The sequence below is a fragment of the Macaca nemestrina genome, chromosome 6, assembly GCF_043159975.1.
Source record: "Macaca nemestrina isolate mMacNem1 chromosome 6, mMacNem.hap1, whole genome shotgun sequence".
Classification (NCBI taxonomy): domain Eukaryota; kingdom Metazoa; phylum Chordata; class Mammalia; order Primates; family Cercopithecidae; genus Macaca; species Macaca nemestrina.
Window position 1 is genome coordinate 53,325,073 of NC_092130.1, and position 16,292 is coordinate 53,341,364.

Genomic DNA, 16,292 nt, shown 5'->3' on the forward strand with positions numbered 1-16,292 from the left:
TTAAAAATAGAATGTAGATATTACTACCATTATTATTACTAGGTAAGCTGTAGGCATTTAATAAATATTAATGGAGAAATGAAACAGATAAATGATAGAGAAAGGACTGAATAATGACAAGAAGGAAGATCAGAATAAGATAACACATAACATCAATTTAAGCTCTTGGCACCTTAAGCCATTGTCTGTTGCTGATGGCAACACAGAAAGAATCACAGTACTTTAAGTCCAAGACAGTGTTTAAAGAATTCAGGGCTTACTTTCTGGCAAGGGATCATCTCACCCACGATTTCTGAAGTTCCATGCAGTTAATGAGGCATCTAGTAGCACCTGTTCAGAATCTACCCAGGAAGAAATGTAATGGGGAAGAGGCAGAAGCTAAGAGGCAAGGCTCACATTCATCAATGCACATTGCTAGTCTTCAGAGGATAGCAAAATATTTAACTGCCGGGCAGCAAATCCCATTTGACTGTTTAAGTAAGAGGTAATGATTAATATCAAGCTAAAAGTATGTGCCTTTCTACATTTTATTATATAAAATACACTAATGGCATATATATGAAATAAAATTGCATTTTCAACAAGTTTTTCATTCTCCCGTGAACTAAGCATCACAGGATATTTGTTCCTGTGCATTTAGTCATCCATCCATTTATTCAAACAAACATCTCTTAAGTGAATATTATGTGCTCGGCTTTGCCCAGGTATAGCAGGACTAAAAGATGAATAACCTTGCAGTTGGGCATAGGAGACACACACACATACAGAGAGAGAGAGATTTAAATGCACTATGATGTGATTGAACACGGACAGATGACTCAGGCTGCAGAGGGCCTTACAGGTGACCTTTGAGCAGCAGATCAGTCAGGACTCAGTTGTAGATCAGAGAAACCATTCTAGCAAGTTTAAGTAGAACAGGATTTAATGCAGGAAATCAGGTGCTAACAAAATCTTTGAAAGGTCAGGAAAAGAGGTCTCTGCAAAACCTGGAGAAATATATCCTAGAACAGTACTGCAGAAGCAGACTCCCAAGTGGAGCTGCCTTCTCTGCCATATTCAGGAAGCTTGGAAATCAAAAGGCTGACACTGCAACCATTGGCTCCAGGAATATACGTCTTTTGCAATTTTCATAGATACAATTGTTGGCTCCTGTTAGACCCTTGCTGGGGGAAAAAATAAAGGCTAACAGACCACACAGCTCTTGCCATTTAACTCAATTCTGATTTTAAGTCTTGTGCAAATGCATCTGACTAAAAGAGCCCTAAATCATATTTGGAACCTCTGCAGTACAGAAACCCCAAGAAGAGGGTTTGAATAGCTACCAGTGAGCCTGTTTAGCTCACCCAGCTCAGCAAAAAATGTAAAGATGAAACATTAGGGTGGAGAAGGGGAAAGGACTGAAGCTAAGAGGAACAGCATGTGCATGATACTACCCAGTATTGGACCTCTGCCCTTGATGAGCCACAAACACAACCACGTAGAGCACTCGAAATGTCAAAATCTTTTTGGTCATCCTTGTTACTGACATTGTAATACTAACATCAAATCCCTATGAGCACTCTGGTACAGTAAATATGAACTCAGAGTCAAGAGACAGCAATGCAATGCTCTTCCCAGCTCTGACAGTGACAACGTCCCTTGGGAGGTCACTTAACATGTCTGGCTTCATTTTTCCTATCTGTAAGGCAGAAAGAGTTTCCACGATTCTCTTCTAACAGGAAGTAATAAGAAACAGAAACATCAAAACTCTTATCTTGGTGTGAGTGGTTATACACATACTAGACATCCTCTTTAATGGAGGAAAGGGGGACAGTTACAGTGCGTGCAGACTCGCTTTTGACTAGTAAATTCCTTTCCTAATAGTACAGTATTGCAGTTTTGTTAGGATAATGTTAGAACAGTGGCCACTCAATAAATGCTCATTGGCATGAGATTAAAATGTAATAATTCTGGAATTCAGTTTTCTTTGGAAATGCAGAACTCTTCCCAGCTTTCCTCTCACGACTTGAAGAAACCTGTCATAGAACAGCACATGTTGACTGGCAAGGTAAATAAGTGAGAGAGCCAGAGCTTTGCATTGTTTGCTGGGCCTTGTGCTCAGCCAACGTGAGGGCTTGGCAAGTAGAGTTGTCTTTCATTTCACAGTTTTCATGAATATGTAATTCATCTATTCACAATAGATGTATTTCATGCAGTTTGGAAAGCCACATGTTATTTCCTTGCTCTAATGGCCTCTTCTGCCCCTTTTCAGAAACAGAGAGGCTCAGCAGCTGTTGAAGGTCAAGCTACCACTGGGTTACTGAGTTACAGCACACAGCAATAGTGGAGACCACGTGGCGTGTAAACTACCTGCAGGAGTACAGGCGGTATGCCATGGCGAACTACCTTTAAACACCTCTCCCTCTCTCTTTTTTCCCAAGACCAAGAGGAAAGAGGAGTCCAAGCAAGCTATGAGAGATAATATACAATCGGATAAGCTTTTAAGACAGGCACTGGGCAGAGAAAATATGACACATGTAGTAAGGATTCCATTTAGTTAGATTTTTTCCCTCATCATCTGCACTTATGTGAGAATCAGTGATGATCAGAAAAGAATAGCGCAAAACCGAAAAGCCACAAATAACCCTAGAACAAGACGTAGTGGCAAAGAAACTGTGTCTTCAAAGTGACCATCTACCTCACGATAGCAGAAGGGAACAGTAAGTCTGAGGTTTCGGCCTTCCCCAGATCCAGATGGAGGCAGCTAGTAGCACATGTCTCTGCTGTTTCTCCATTTCCTCATTTTTGTATACATACACACACACACACACACATGCTTGGGAAGAAAGAGACAAGAATTTCACAGAAATGCTCTATGCCTTAACCGATTAACAATTACAAAATAAGAAATATGACTATATGATAATTGAATTGCCACCAGCAGTACAAGAGGACACAGCCAGTTTCATTGCACTTATGTGTTTCTTAGATTAACTTTCTTTTATTCCACCAAACTTATGCCTTACTCCTGTCTTGTCTCTTTGACTAATGAGAATAACTGATCCCCACTTGCTAACATTCAGACCTGTCAAAGTATTGGTATCCTTCAGTCTTCCTGCTTTTTCCACTCTTGGAAGCTACTAAGAAAGTAGCTACGACTCCTGATTTTATAAAGAACCTTCTTAAATGTATTACCATTTCAAGAGATTTCTTCTGAATCCTGGCCAACTTTGACTTGCTCTTATTAAAAAATGGAAATGTTTAAAATGTAAGAATGCTTTATATCTGCAAGGTAATGAGCAACAATGTGGCTAGTTCAAGCTGAGATTTTTTCCCCCTCTGTTTTAATCTTTCTTACATGTGGTAACCATTTAGAGTTTACACAGAGCTTTGAAAAGACGGTCTTGGGCTTGGGGTATGGTAAAAGCCAGGGTGCCATAGAAGACTGGCACCTTTTATACTGGCAGAATAACTGTCTTTAAAGGGTTATTGTGAGGAGTAATAGGGGCAGAGCAGGAATTATGGAAAAGAACCAACCATATACAGAACTAGAGAGCCTGGCACATGGCATAGGCCTTGGGTCAGAGGGAACTTCAGAGCCCATTCCTCTAGCATTCTCTGGGTCATCTCAGGACTGTTGAGACATGAGGGCCTCTATTGAGGATATCTTCCCTCAGCATGCAGGATTCAGGCAGACATGACTTGGTTTAAACAAGAAACCAGGTGGTTCTCAGAGGCTTAAGAGGATGACTGTGAAGGTCACCAAAACGATCCATCTTTTCTCAGCAGCCAGAGGACACAAATTTCCCGACATAATTCAGGAGAATGGATGGGTTACCCAATTCCTTCAGGGTAAAGTAGAGTACCATCCAGCCATTCTCACCAACAATCCATGCAGGACTCACAAAGCGGGAGAAGACCCTAAAAGTTTCTTGCCTAAATATCCAAGTCAGCCTCGTATTATATTCACAGTCTCTGGGTAATTGCCTGCTTTTCACTTTATTGTGCCTGGGCAGCTTCAGTGCTCATGACACAACCCAGATGTGAAAGTTTCTACAGAGTAGTTTTTTCCAATTCTGTGAAGAAAGTCACTGGTAGCTTAATGGGGATGGTATTGAATCTATAAATTACCTTGGGCAGTAGGGCCATTTTCACGATATTGATTCCTCGTATCCATGAGCATGGAATGTTCTTCCATTTGTTTATGTCCTCTTTTATTTCATTGAGCAGTGGTTTGTAGTTCTCCTTGAAGAGGTCCTTCACATCCCTTGTAAATTGGATTCCTAGGTATTTTATTCTCTTTGAAGCAATTGTGAATGGGAATTCATTCATGGTTTGGCTCTCTGTTTGTCTGTTATTGGTGTATAAGAATGCTTGTGATTTTTGCACATCGATTTTGTATCCTGAGACTTTGCTGAGGTTGCTTATCAGCTTGAGGAGATTTTGGGCTGAGACGATGGGGTTTTCTAAATATACAATCATGTCATCTGCAAACAGAGACAATTTGACTTCTTCTTTTCCTAAGTGAATACCCTTTATTTCTTTCTCTTACCTGACTTCCCTGGCCAGAACTTCCAACACTATGTTGAATAGGAGTGGTGAGAGAGGGCATCCCTGTCTTGTGCCAAAGAGCCTGCATTGCCAAGACAATCCTAAGTCAAAAGAACAAAGCTGGAGGCATCACGCTACCTGACTTCAAACAATACTACAAGGCTACAGTAACCAAAACAGCATGGTACTGGTACCAAAACAGAGATATAGACCAATGGAACAGAACAGAGCCCTCAGAAATAGTACCACACATCTACAACCATCTGATCTTTGACAAACCTGACAAAAACAAGAAATGGTGAAAGGATTCCCTATTTAATAAATGGTGCTGGGAAAATTGGTTAGCCATAAGTAGAAAGCTGACACTGGATCCCTTCCTTACTCCTTATAGAAAAAATAATTCAAGATGGATTAGAGACTTAAGTGTTAGACCTAAAACCATAAAAACCCTAGAAGAAAACCTAGGCAATATTCAGGACATAGGCATGGGCAAGGACTTCATGTCTAAAACACCAAAAGCAATGGCAACAGAAGCCAAAATTGACAAACGGGATCTAATTAAACTAAAAAGCTTCTGCACAGCAAAAGAAACTACCATCAGAGTGAACAGACAACCTACAGAATGGGAGAACATTTTTGCAATCTACTCATCTGACAAAGGGCTAGTATCCAGAACCTATAAAGAACTCAAACAAATTTACAAGAAAAAAACTAACAACTCCATCAAAAAGTCGGCAAAGGATATGAACAGACTCTTCTCAAAAGAAGACATCTATGCAGCCAACAGACACATGAAAAAAATGCTCATCATCACTGGCCATCAGAGAAATGCAAATCAAAACCACAATGAGATGCCATCTCACACCAGTTAGAATGGCGATCATTAAAAAGTCAGGAAACAACAGGTGCTGGAGAGGCTGTGGAGAAACAGGAACGCTTTTACACTGTTGGTGTGAGTGTAAACTAGGTCAACCATTGTGGAAGAGAGTGTGGCAATTCCTCAAGGATCTGGAACTAGAAATACCATTTGACCCAGCCATCTCATTACTAGGTATATACCCAAAGGATTATAAATCATGCTGCTATAAAGACACATGCACACGTATGTTTATTGCAGCACTATTCACAATAGCAAAGACTTGGAACCAACCCAAATGTTCATCAATGACAGACTGGATTAAGAAAATGTGGCACATATACACCATGGAATACTATGCAGCCATAAAAAAGGATGAGTTCGTGTCCTTTGTAGGGACATGGATGCAGCTGGAAACCATCATTCTGAGCAAACTATCACAAGGACAGAAAACCAAACACCCCATGTTCTCACTCATAAGTGGGAACTGAACAATGAGATAACTTGGATGCAGGAAGGGGAACATCACACACCAGGGCCTGTTGTGGGGTGGGGGGAGAGGGAGGGATAGCATTAGGAGAAATACCTAATGTAAATGATGAGTTAATGGGTGCAGCACACACACCAACATGGTACATGTATACATATGTAACAAACCTGCACATTGTGTACATGTACCCTAGAACATAAAGTATTAAAAAAAAAAAAAAAAGTTTCTACAGAGGTGCAACGTATTAGCCACCAATAATACCTTTGCCAACTGCAAATTTTCTCAATTTCTTTGAGCTGCTTACAGAACAAACAAAAACCGGCTTTATTAATTATTCTAACCATTTGCCAGTTACTTAGGTTTTAAGGAGGCTTTGATGTGCTTTAAAACCACATTTGTGTTAAATATCAACGTAAATGAAGCACGGAAATGAAGAAAAAGGCTGCAGTGTAGGACTGTAGTTCATGGAGATGGTAGTTCTTCCCCCACTTCAGGATATTTCACTCTGAGGACATTAAACTATTATTAAGATTGTCTTCCCTTCTAGGCCTCAAGGATGGATTTAATTTTGTATAATTCTCAGACTTGATGGCTAATAGCAGTAATGCCGAACACAAACATCTGGACACACTGCAGGAAATCATCACCTGAGTGAATGGCATGGAAGAGCTTCAGTGCCTCAGCCAGCGATCCAGAAATAAAGCATTAAGTCTTACCGAAGTAAGAAGGGAAACTGACAAGACCTAAAAACTGAACTTCAGGGAACATTCTCCCGCCATCAAAGTGATCATCTATTCAGAATTTTGATATTTGGAAAAGAGTAAGGCAAGAGATGTAGACTACAGGATTTGGGGTGTGTTTTTCTTAACTAACTCATAAGCACTGTAAATATAGCTAAAACCCTGCACTGTACCCTCAAAGGATTGACAGCACCAAATGAAGAGGGAGATTTTTTCATAACTATATTTGAAACCCTGGTCCTTGCCCAACAAGAAGTAGATAACGTTTCCAAATCCGCATGCTGGAGATTGTGGAAATTCAATATTTCTCTGAATATCTGGGAGACCAGGACACAAGAACAGTGGTTTACAATCACAGAATTACTTTTTCCTGCCCCCCTCCCCCAGCAATTAATGGGATTACTGGATCTAATGGTAGTTCTAAGTCCTTTGAGAAATCTCCAACATCTATTGAATTGTTCTCTGGAGGTTTCGTATGATTGCATCCCTTATGTCAGCGACCCTAACAAGGGACCCAAGTCCTTCTTGGTGACCCCGCTTGTCTTTTGCCCCCTGATCTCCTCCACCAAAGCATCAATAAACACACTGAAAAGGTGGGAGTCATCACCCTGGGCACAGTGAGGAGACATTTTGTAGGCTGTCACGTCTTACCTGGGAAGAGAGATACTTTACTTACTTATTTTTGGATCAGATCTTTATTTATTTTTATAATTTCAACTTTTATTTTAGATTCAGGGGGTACATGTGCAGGTTTTTTTACATGAGTATATTGTGTGACACTAAGGTTTGCAGTACAAATGATCCCATCACACAGGTAGTAAGCATAGTACCCAATAGGTAGTTTCTTAACTCTTATCCATTCCTTCTCTCCCCACTCTAATAGTCCCCAGAGTCTATGATTCCCATCTTTATGTTCATGTGTACCCAGTGTTTAGCTCCCATTTATAAATAAGAACATACAGTATTTGGTTTTCTGTTCCCGCGTTAGTTCACTTGGGATAATGGCCTCTGGCTGCATCCATGTTGCTACAAAGGAAATAATTTCATTCTCCTTTATGGCTGCGTGGTATTCCATGGTATATATGTACCACATTTTCTTTATCCAGTCCACCATTGATGAACACCTAGGTTGATTCCATGTATTTGCTATTGTGAATAGTGCTATGATAAATATATGAGTAGACGTGTCTTTTTGATATACTGATTTATTTTCCTTTGAGTATATACTCATTAATGGGATTACTGGATCTAATGGTAGTTCTAAGTCCTTTGAGAAATCTCCAAACTGCTTTCCACAGTGGCTAAACTAATTTACATTCCCACCAGCAGTGTATACATATTCCCTGTTCTCCACAGCCTTGCTGCCCTTATTATTATTATTATTATTTTGACATTTTAATAGCCATTTTGACTGGTGGTGTGAGGTGATATCTCATTGTGGTTTTGATTTTCACATCTTTGATGATTAGTGACGTTGAGCATTTTTTCACGTTTGTTGGCTACTTCTATATCTTCAAAAAGCACTTTAAAATGCATTATTAGTCCTCTCAGCCATTCCACCATCAGCAATTTCTTAACGGTTGTAGCCACCCTAAGCCCTTAACATCTCATGATTTTTCTGATCCTTCTCACCTCTCCCTGTTTACACCAGTTATGGATTGAATTGTGTCCCCCAAAAAGATACATTCAAGTCCTAACCTCCAGTGCGTGTGAATGGGACCTTATTTAGAAACAGGGTCTTTGCAGATGCAGCAAGTTAAGATGAAGTAATTTAGGTGGACCCTAATCCAATATGACTGGCATCTTTATAAGAAAAGGAGAAGATGCACAGACAGAGACACACAAGGAGGATGCCATGTGACAACAGAGGCAGAGCTGGAGAGATGCAGTCGCAAACCAAGCAACCAGGGATTGCACAGGCACCAGGAGTAACCAAGAAGAGGCAAGGAAAAATTCTATCCAGAGCTTTATAGAGGGAGCATGGCCCTGCTGACACCTTGATTTCAGACTTCTAACCTCCAAAGTGGAGAGAATAAATGTCTGTTATTTTAAGCCACTCAGTTTGTGGTACTTTGTTAAGGCAGGCCTAGAAAACTAATACAAAACTCCCCTTCCTTCTGTCTCACTCCCTTTTATTTTCTCAGCAGAGATATTTAGTATCTCTTTATTATCTCAACACCTATCCTCAGATCTTCATCTCTGGCCCACAAGCTGCCAATGAATGCATTCTCCTGAATAAGGACAGTTCCCTCCCCAAGAGAAATTCTGATGCCAGAGGTCAAGAAAATAAAATTTTTCTCCATTACCTACAGTGTATTTAGATTAGGAAAACATATAATCCAAGTACCCAAATTAGATTTGGTGGTCTAAACTCTACAAATCGGCTGTTGCTCTTGAACAAATAAGCACACTCCCGCTTCACATGCATTGGCAGCTTCCCGCTGTCAATAGAGATGAAGACCCCCTGCTTGCAAGAGCCCAGAAAGCTTGCATAAGGTGGCCTCTACCTCCCTCTGCCTCATCTAGTACTGCTACCCAGCTGCCACTCTTGGCTCCACCCACACTGCCTTCTTTCAGTTCCTCATTTTCAACACATCCTCCCTCCACCCTCACACCACTGACCCTGCTACTCCTGCTGCCTGGAACGCTTTCTCCAGATTCCTGCCCCAGCCTGTCTCTGAGGTAACTCTACTCGTTGTCTGATTTTAGGTCAACAGTCAAGTCCTTTCCTAAAGCCCCAGGACTGTGATGCATATATCGCATCTCCCAATCACAGACTTTTATGGCACCCACCGCTTTTCTTTAGTAATATTTATTTGTTGTTAATTACAACAGAAGCTCTCTTAATTCAGCACCACAGGGAATTAAGTGATACTTTCAAATCCCTTTGTAAAACGTATTGATGGATTGCCCAGATCACGATCAACACTTGTGGCTTCTGCCACCTGGTAACCTCAACGCCTCTACTCCCACCAGCTGAGCTTATGCTTACTAAGAGTGGGTTGTTTTTGTTCCCAAACCTGTTTATGGCAGTTGTACTTGATTACTATAATTATGTAGTTTAATTAAATATCACATAAACTGATCAAATATGAGCATAAAAAGAGAGTTACTGTTTCTATGAAAGCTCAGTTAAATGCTTTGGAAAGACTTGAAAAGCTGGGGGAAAATAATTGCTCTTAAATTAGTTGTAGGCAAGACAAGTGTAAAAGATTGGGGAAAAAATAAAAATATAAGTGAATTCACTTAGTGAAGACACTTCACAAGTGTCTTTAAGTTTTCCCTCCACTTTAGAGTATCTGAAACTGGAAATTGTAGATGATATGTATATCCCACCATTTTGAGTGGGTTTTATGCAAGAAAGATAACGTAAACGTTCAATGACTGGATAGAGTCTAAAAGAAACCATCTTGACTCTAACAAATTTAGCAAATGAATGTTCATTTATGTATTTTAAGTAAGAAAATAAAATATTTATTATATATATAACCATATCTATATGATTAAATATATACATATATCAAATAATATACATACTTCCCACTTTAACTGCATTTGCCAATTAACTAGTTACTGGTCTTACTCCCATTGGAAAATGGGTTTTCTACAGTAAATATCGACATGATCATTCATTAAGATTTGACTGTGAGCTCTATTACAAGGAGTACGTGTATGTGGTTCAACACTAACATTCCAAGCTGGGTGCGGTGGCTCACGCCAGTAATCCCAACACTTTGGGAGGCCCAGGCAGGTGGATCACTTGCAGTTAGGAGTTCAAGACCAGCCTTTCTGACATGGTGAAAACCCATTTCTACTAAAAATACAAAAATTAGCCAGAGGCAGTGGCGTGTGCCTATAATCCCAGCTACTCAGGCGGCTGAGGCAGGAGAATCTCTTGAACCCAGGAGGTGGAGGTTGCAGTGAGCCAAGATCCCACCACTACCCTCCAGCCTGGGTGACAGAGCAAGACTCTGTCTCAAAAAAAAAAGAAAACAAAAACAAAAAACACTAGCAGTCCAGTCCAGGCACAGCGGCTCAGGCCTGTAATCCCAGAACTTTGGGAGGCCGACGTGGGCAAATCACATGAAGTCAGGAGTTGAAGACCAGCCTGACCAACATGGTGAAACCCTGTCTCTACTAAAAATACAAAATTATCCGGGTATGGTGGTGCATGCCTGTAATCCCAGCTACTCGGGAGGCTGAGGCTGGAGAATTGCTTGAACCCAGGAGGCGGAGGTTGCAGTGAGCTGAGACTGTGCCATTGCACTCTAGCCTGGGCAACAAGAGTGAAACTCTGTTTCAGAAAAAAAAAAAAAAACAACAATAAACACTAGCATTCCAGTGCTTGACTATGGCACATAGTAAGTACTCAGTCAGCATTATTCTGAATAAATGGGAAAATTTCCTTTATTTTTGTCCTGTGCACACACAGCAGATAATATTCAAATATGTGCAAAAAAATTACTCCTCAGAATTCTTCTGAGCAATAAGTGTTAACTTCAACTTTGTGGAAGACTGCTCAGTATGCTGGGGCATGTTTGAGGGCCACAGTATCTTTTCTTTCTTAATGATAGGCTGACTGCCCTGTTTTGTCTGAACAGGACTCCCTGGATGGGGGTGAATCTGAACCAGGGAATAAAGGAGGTGCATTTTACTCTCCTCTCTTTATGCTGTGAGAAATCTATCCTCCTCCATGATCTAGCCTTAGTGAACATAACAGATGGGTTTAATCCATAAAAATGAAAAACTTTTCCCATTTCAATTCCATTTCCTGCCTGTCCAGGTAAAACAAAACCTTCCCTGAGGAAATGATGTAAATGCACTTAACATTCTTAAAAAATCCTACATAGCACAAAATATTGCTAGGAACTGAACCATGTTTCTTTTCATTTACATTTAAAAAGAATTATGAATGGGGTAGTGAAAAAAATATAGATAGGAGTTAGGAAAGGCTTTCCAATTCCAGCTTCATTGTGATTTCCTTCACGAAGCTTCAATTACCTTGTCTGTAAAATGGGACTGATAAAAATGCATGCCCTGTCTATCTTACAGAATTATTATGAAGAATCAAATTAAATGATATCTATAAAGACTCTTGCAATACTACAAAGGGTGACATAAATGTGCCCTGGTATTGTTACTACAAGGTCCCCTATGCCATCTTTCCTCAACAGTGTCAGTTTCTGCCCTTCTTCTTTGTGCCTGGCAGGCTGCACTCGATTCATTTCCTTTAGCACAGACACAAGTAATCTTCTGTTATTACAAGTGAAAGGAGGTTGGAAGCTACTGATTTTGGAGTAGACAACAATGGTCTTGCTCCAACAAACCTTCTGGGGAAATCCACAGGACACTCATCTCCTATCTTGCCCCACAATCTTTTTAAGACAGATAAAGAAAGAAGTGTGAGTCAAGGTCCCTGCAAAAACTGTAATTTCATCACCAGCATGGGTTTAAACTTTAACAGCTTTGGTATCCATCTGTCAAATGTCATTTGTTGGTTCCTAGTAGCTCAAACAAAAGAAAAAACACACATCCACTTCCTTCAATAAAATGTAAAAGTCTACAGTTTATATTTGTGCACTCAAGCCATACTAATTTATTCTACAATTACTTTTATTTTTTAGCATTTTTATTTGGCTCTTATACTACATAATTAATGGTGTTTACGTGGAAAGGTTGTTTATGTAAATGGTCTAAGTGGATCACTGAGCAAGCTTTAAAACAAATAAACATTTTTCTCCTTTTAAAATTTACTTCACTGTTCTCTGAATGTCTGGCAGAAGAGCAGAGTTTTTAAAATGTCAAAGGGGACATAGGAATCAGACTTTTGAGATCCATTCTCCCCTGGTGAGTTGGGCTTATAATTCTGTTTCCTGTAATGGTTGGCCTGGGGGGAGTCAACAGCGACCCCACTGACCCAGCACATCCCAGACTCAGAAGCCTGTCTTTTCTTTGGGAGGTTGCCACTGTTTTTCTCCATGACCTTAAACATAACACAATATCTGGCCCTTACAGATCGTTTCCTGCAGAGTTTGCAGACCTGAGGATGGGACACTCATGAGATAAACATATATGCTCACTATAAAGACCAGAAATACACCAGGAAAGAAAACCTACCAAGTTTCTGAACACCTCCACCAAAACAATTGCATCACCTAATTGTGGCAATTACTGAGATTGTCCCTCCTAGTCAAAGTTCAAATTGCATGTTGTTTGAGTGGCAACACAGAGCCAAGTTACTGTAAAACAGAGCTGGCATGACAGTCACTACTTGCCAAGACATACATTATTTTTCTAAGGCATTCTGAAGGGAACATATTGACATCAAAGGCCATTTCTTTATTCCTGCTCTTCCAGAGGCAAAGCTAAGAGGGCAGGAGTGAAGATACCTTCCTCCACACCCACACAGGCCACCTTTCAGAGGCCTTAAGAGGGAAGCCTGGCTCCAGGACATCTCTGGAAGAATAGGTCATGTGTTCCCTAAAGTACCTTTGGAGTTATGTCAGAAGTTACAGATCAGACTGTGGCAGCAGGCTTTCTCTACACCAGGCTTCTGCCTCAGAGATGACCATTGAAAAACTCAACCCAGGTGAGTTCTGAACATTCTAGCACACAGAGATCCCTGCACCAGTCCTATCCAGATTGGTAGAGCATAGCCTAGAATTGCAGTCCAGACCTAGAGGAGGACATGTAAGTCAAATGCCTAATGACAAGCATGTTTTTTTCTTTCTTTGTTCATTTTTTGGGTTTTTTTTTTTTTTTTTTTTGGAGACATAGTTTCACTCTTGTTGCCCAGGATGGAGTCTCAGCTCACTGCAACCTCCGCCTCCTGGGTTCAAGCAATTCTTCTGCCTCAACCTCCTGAGCAGCTGGGACTACAGGCACCCATCACCACGCCCAGTTAATTTTTGTATTTTTAGTAGAGACAGGGTTTCACCACGTTGGGCAGGATGGTCTCGAACTCCTGACCTCAGGTGATCCGCTCACCTTGGCCTCCCAAAATGGTGGGATTACAAGTGTAAGCCATCGCGCCTGGCAACAAGCATGTTTTGAATGAACAAAATTGTACGAGACCCATAACTGTCTTAAGACCTTCACATTCTTTTTTTTTTTTTTTTTGAGACGGAGTCTCGCTCTGTCGCCCAGGCTGGAGTGCAGTGGCCGGATCTCAGCTCACTGCAAGCTCCGCCTCCCGGGTTTACGCCATTCTCCCGCCTCAGCCTCCCCAGTAGCTGGGACTACAGGCGCCCGCCACCTCACCCGGCTAGTTTTTTGTATTTTTAGTAGAGACAGGGTTTCACCGTGTTAGCCAGGATGGTCTCGATCTCCTGACCTCGTGATCCGCCCATCTCAGCCTCCCAAAGTGCTGGGATTACAGGCTTGAGCCACCGCGCCCGGCAAGACCTTCACATTCTTAAAACATTCTTTCACATCATTTGAAACATATTAAAAAGTATATACATTTCACATTTAATAATTTTTCTATAAAAGGACTTTTCAAATTTTGCTTGTGAAATTATTTGGCTAAAAGTTAAAATATAATTTCTCTACATTCATCACATATACTCAGGAACTCTCACTTGGTGAGAGCATCTCATCTAAAAACTGTTTTCCAATGTAATGAAGTTGTTATGAATGCTAAATCCAGCCATTAATGAAGCTGACACAGTGTTCGATTTTGTGATCATTTAATAAATGCTTATTAATTTTGCTATGACTGCCTTTTTTTTTTTTTTGGTTTTGTAGACAATCATTTTTCCTGGCCAGACTCCAGATATTTTCCCAAGCAGAGCTCCTTTCCCCAGCACTGTAGGCCCTGGATCTAGAGGCTAAACTGGTCCTCTGAGCTCATGGCAGTCAGCCAGGCACTCCCAAAGAGGGTATCAACCATAGTGAGTTCTCAGGGATTCCCAGACATTCCACAGGACTCCCTCTAACCAAAACAATAATGGGGAGGCTCCGGGTCTTGTATTATCACTTACAAACCCAAGAAATTCTTACTGATGAAACTCAAATTCTGAAAATTTGTGAACTTTTGGCTCCTTAGAGAAATTTACTCACAACCAGTGCTAAAAGCCTTCATTGTTGGCCTTGGTGAATCCATTCTTTTCCTTCAGTGGGTGAAATCAGGTTTCATAAGTCCAAGTGATTTTATAAACCTTTGTCTTCCAACAATAAACGAGATTTGGAAGCTGATCTGGAGTTACATTTCTAGTAAGCTTTTCTGTCACTCCACAATATCTAAGATACTCATGCTCCACCAAGGTGTTTATAACTGGACCCCAGATCCCTTCTTTAAAGACATCCTATCAGCAACTGTTAGGTGGAGTGTGCTTTACCACTTGACTTTTTTTTTTTCCAGAAAAACTAAGTCTTATCAGAGTGCATTAATTCAAAAATAATCATAGGTAGTCTGTTGACAGTCACAAAATTCCTTCTTTAGCCTATCAGAAAATGCTGAAGTGACAAAGAACTTGTAAATTCTACTATCTTAATGCAGCTTCCAGCAACATCACATAATCAGTGTGGTTTAAGGAATTCATTCCTGACCTTGGTTTTCTTTGTATCTTTTTTAAAATCACTGAGTACACACTGAATTTATAGTGGGAAGCTTAAGACATCAGACAGAACGAGATGGAATTCCAAATCTACCATTTTGTAGCTGTGAGAACTTCAGCAAGTTATTAAACCTTCATTTCTTCATCTGTAAAATGGTACTAATACTTAATTGCATTGTTCTCAGGATTAAACAGACTAATGAGTATAAAGCTTTTTGTGAGCAATCAACAAATGTTAGCTTTGAGTATTACTACAATTATTATCCATCATTTTCTCATTATTTACTATACCACCATTCAAGCCACCACACCTACAATCTGGACTGCTCAGTAGCTTCCTCACCTCCCTGCTTGTTCTACTCTTGCCTATCCTCAACCCTTCTCATCTACTTCCCAAAGCTGAGGGATCCTTTCAGAATGGAAAAGCAATCAAATCACCCCCTTCCCACATAAAACAGAAATGCCCCCAGCTACCCTTAGCACAAACCTGAAAGGCCCTGCATGGCCAGACTCTTGCTTACCCTCTCTAGCCTGTTGCCACCTCTCTCCCCCATTCCCTCTAAGCCTCAGTCATACTCATCAGTCTTCTGCATACAACCCATACCGCACACCCTCCACCGGACGCTTCCCACAGCCTGCAGAGCTCTGTCCTCAACCTACGCCCTTCAAATCCCAGCCCCAAAGCTACCTCTTCAACGAGATCCCACTCAGATCTTTTCTCATATTCCTTCCCTGCAAAGCACTTAGCTGAATAAACGCATTACCTATTTAATCAGGGATGATTTCCTAATGTCTGCTTTCCCACACGATTTTCAGTTTGCGGGAGGGTACGGCTGCCAGTTTTGCTCATCGCATTCCCCATAACCTAGTTCAGCCAAGACCTAGTGGGGGAGGAGAGTAAATATTAAATTAACGAGAGAATGCACGCAAGCAGAGGGGTTAAAATGGCTCGGACTCCGCAGCCTCCAAGAGTTGGCTCCCGCACCTGAGGCTCGTTATTAAATGGTTCCTAAACATGCGGGGTCACTTTTCCGTGTTTTGTTTTTTAGTTTGGCCTTGGCTTGTGTGTTACTCTTCATGAGTAAAGGTTCAGGCGCCGCCATCCTCGAGAGCGTAGG

At 40.9% G+C, this 16,292-nt stretch overlaps 1 protein-coding gene across 1 annotated transcript in view; it reads right to left on the bottom strand.

The window, feature by feature from the left end:
* LOC105472457 (multiple EGF like domains 10) overlaps positions 1-16,262 on the bottom strand; it is a 394,760-nt gene extending 378,498 nt beyond the window's left edge. Inside the window, exons 1-2 of the mRNA XM_071098507.1 lie at positions 16,160-16,262; positions 15,939-16,055 (exon numbers count right to left, since the gene is read on the bottom strand). The gene's annotated coding sequence lies outside the window, so the exon portion shown is untranslated. The remainder of the gene's footprint in view (positions 1-15,938; positions 16,056-16,159) is intronic.
* Positions 16,263-16,292: the final 30 nt, after the last annotated feature.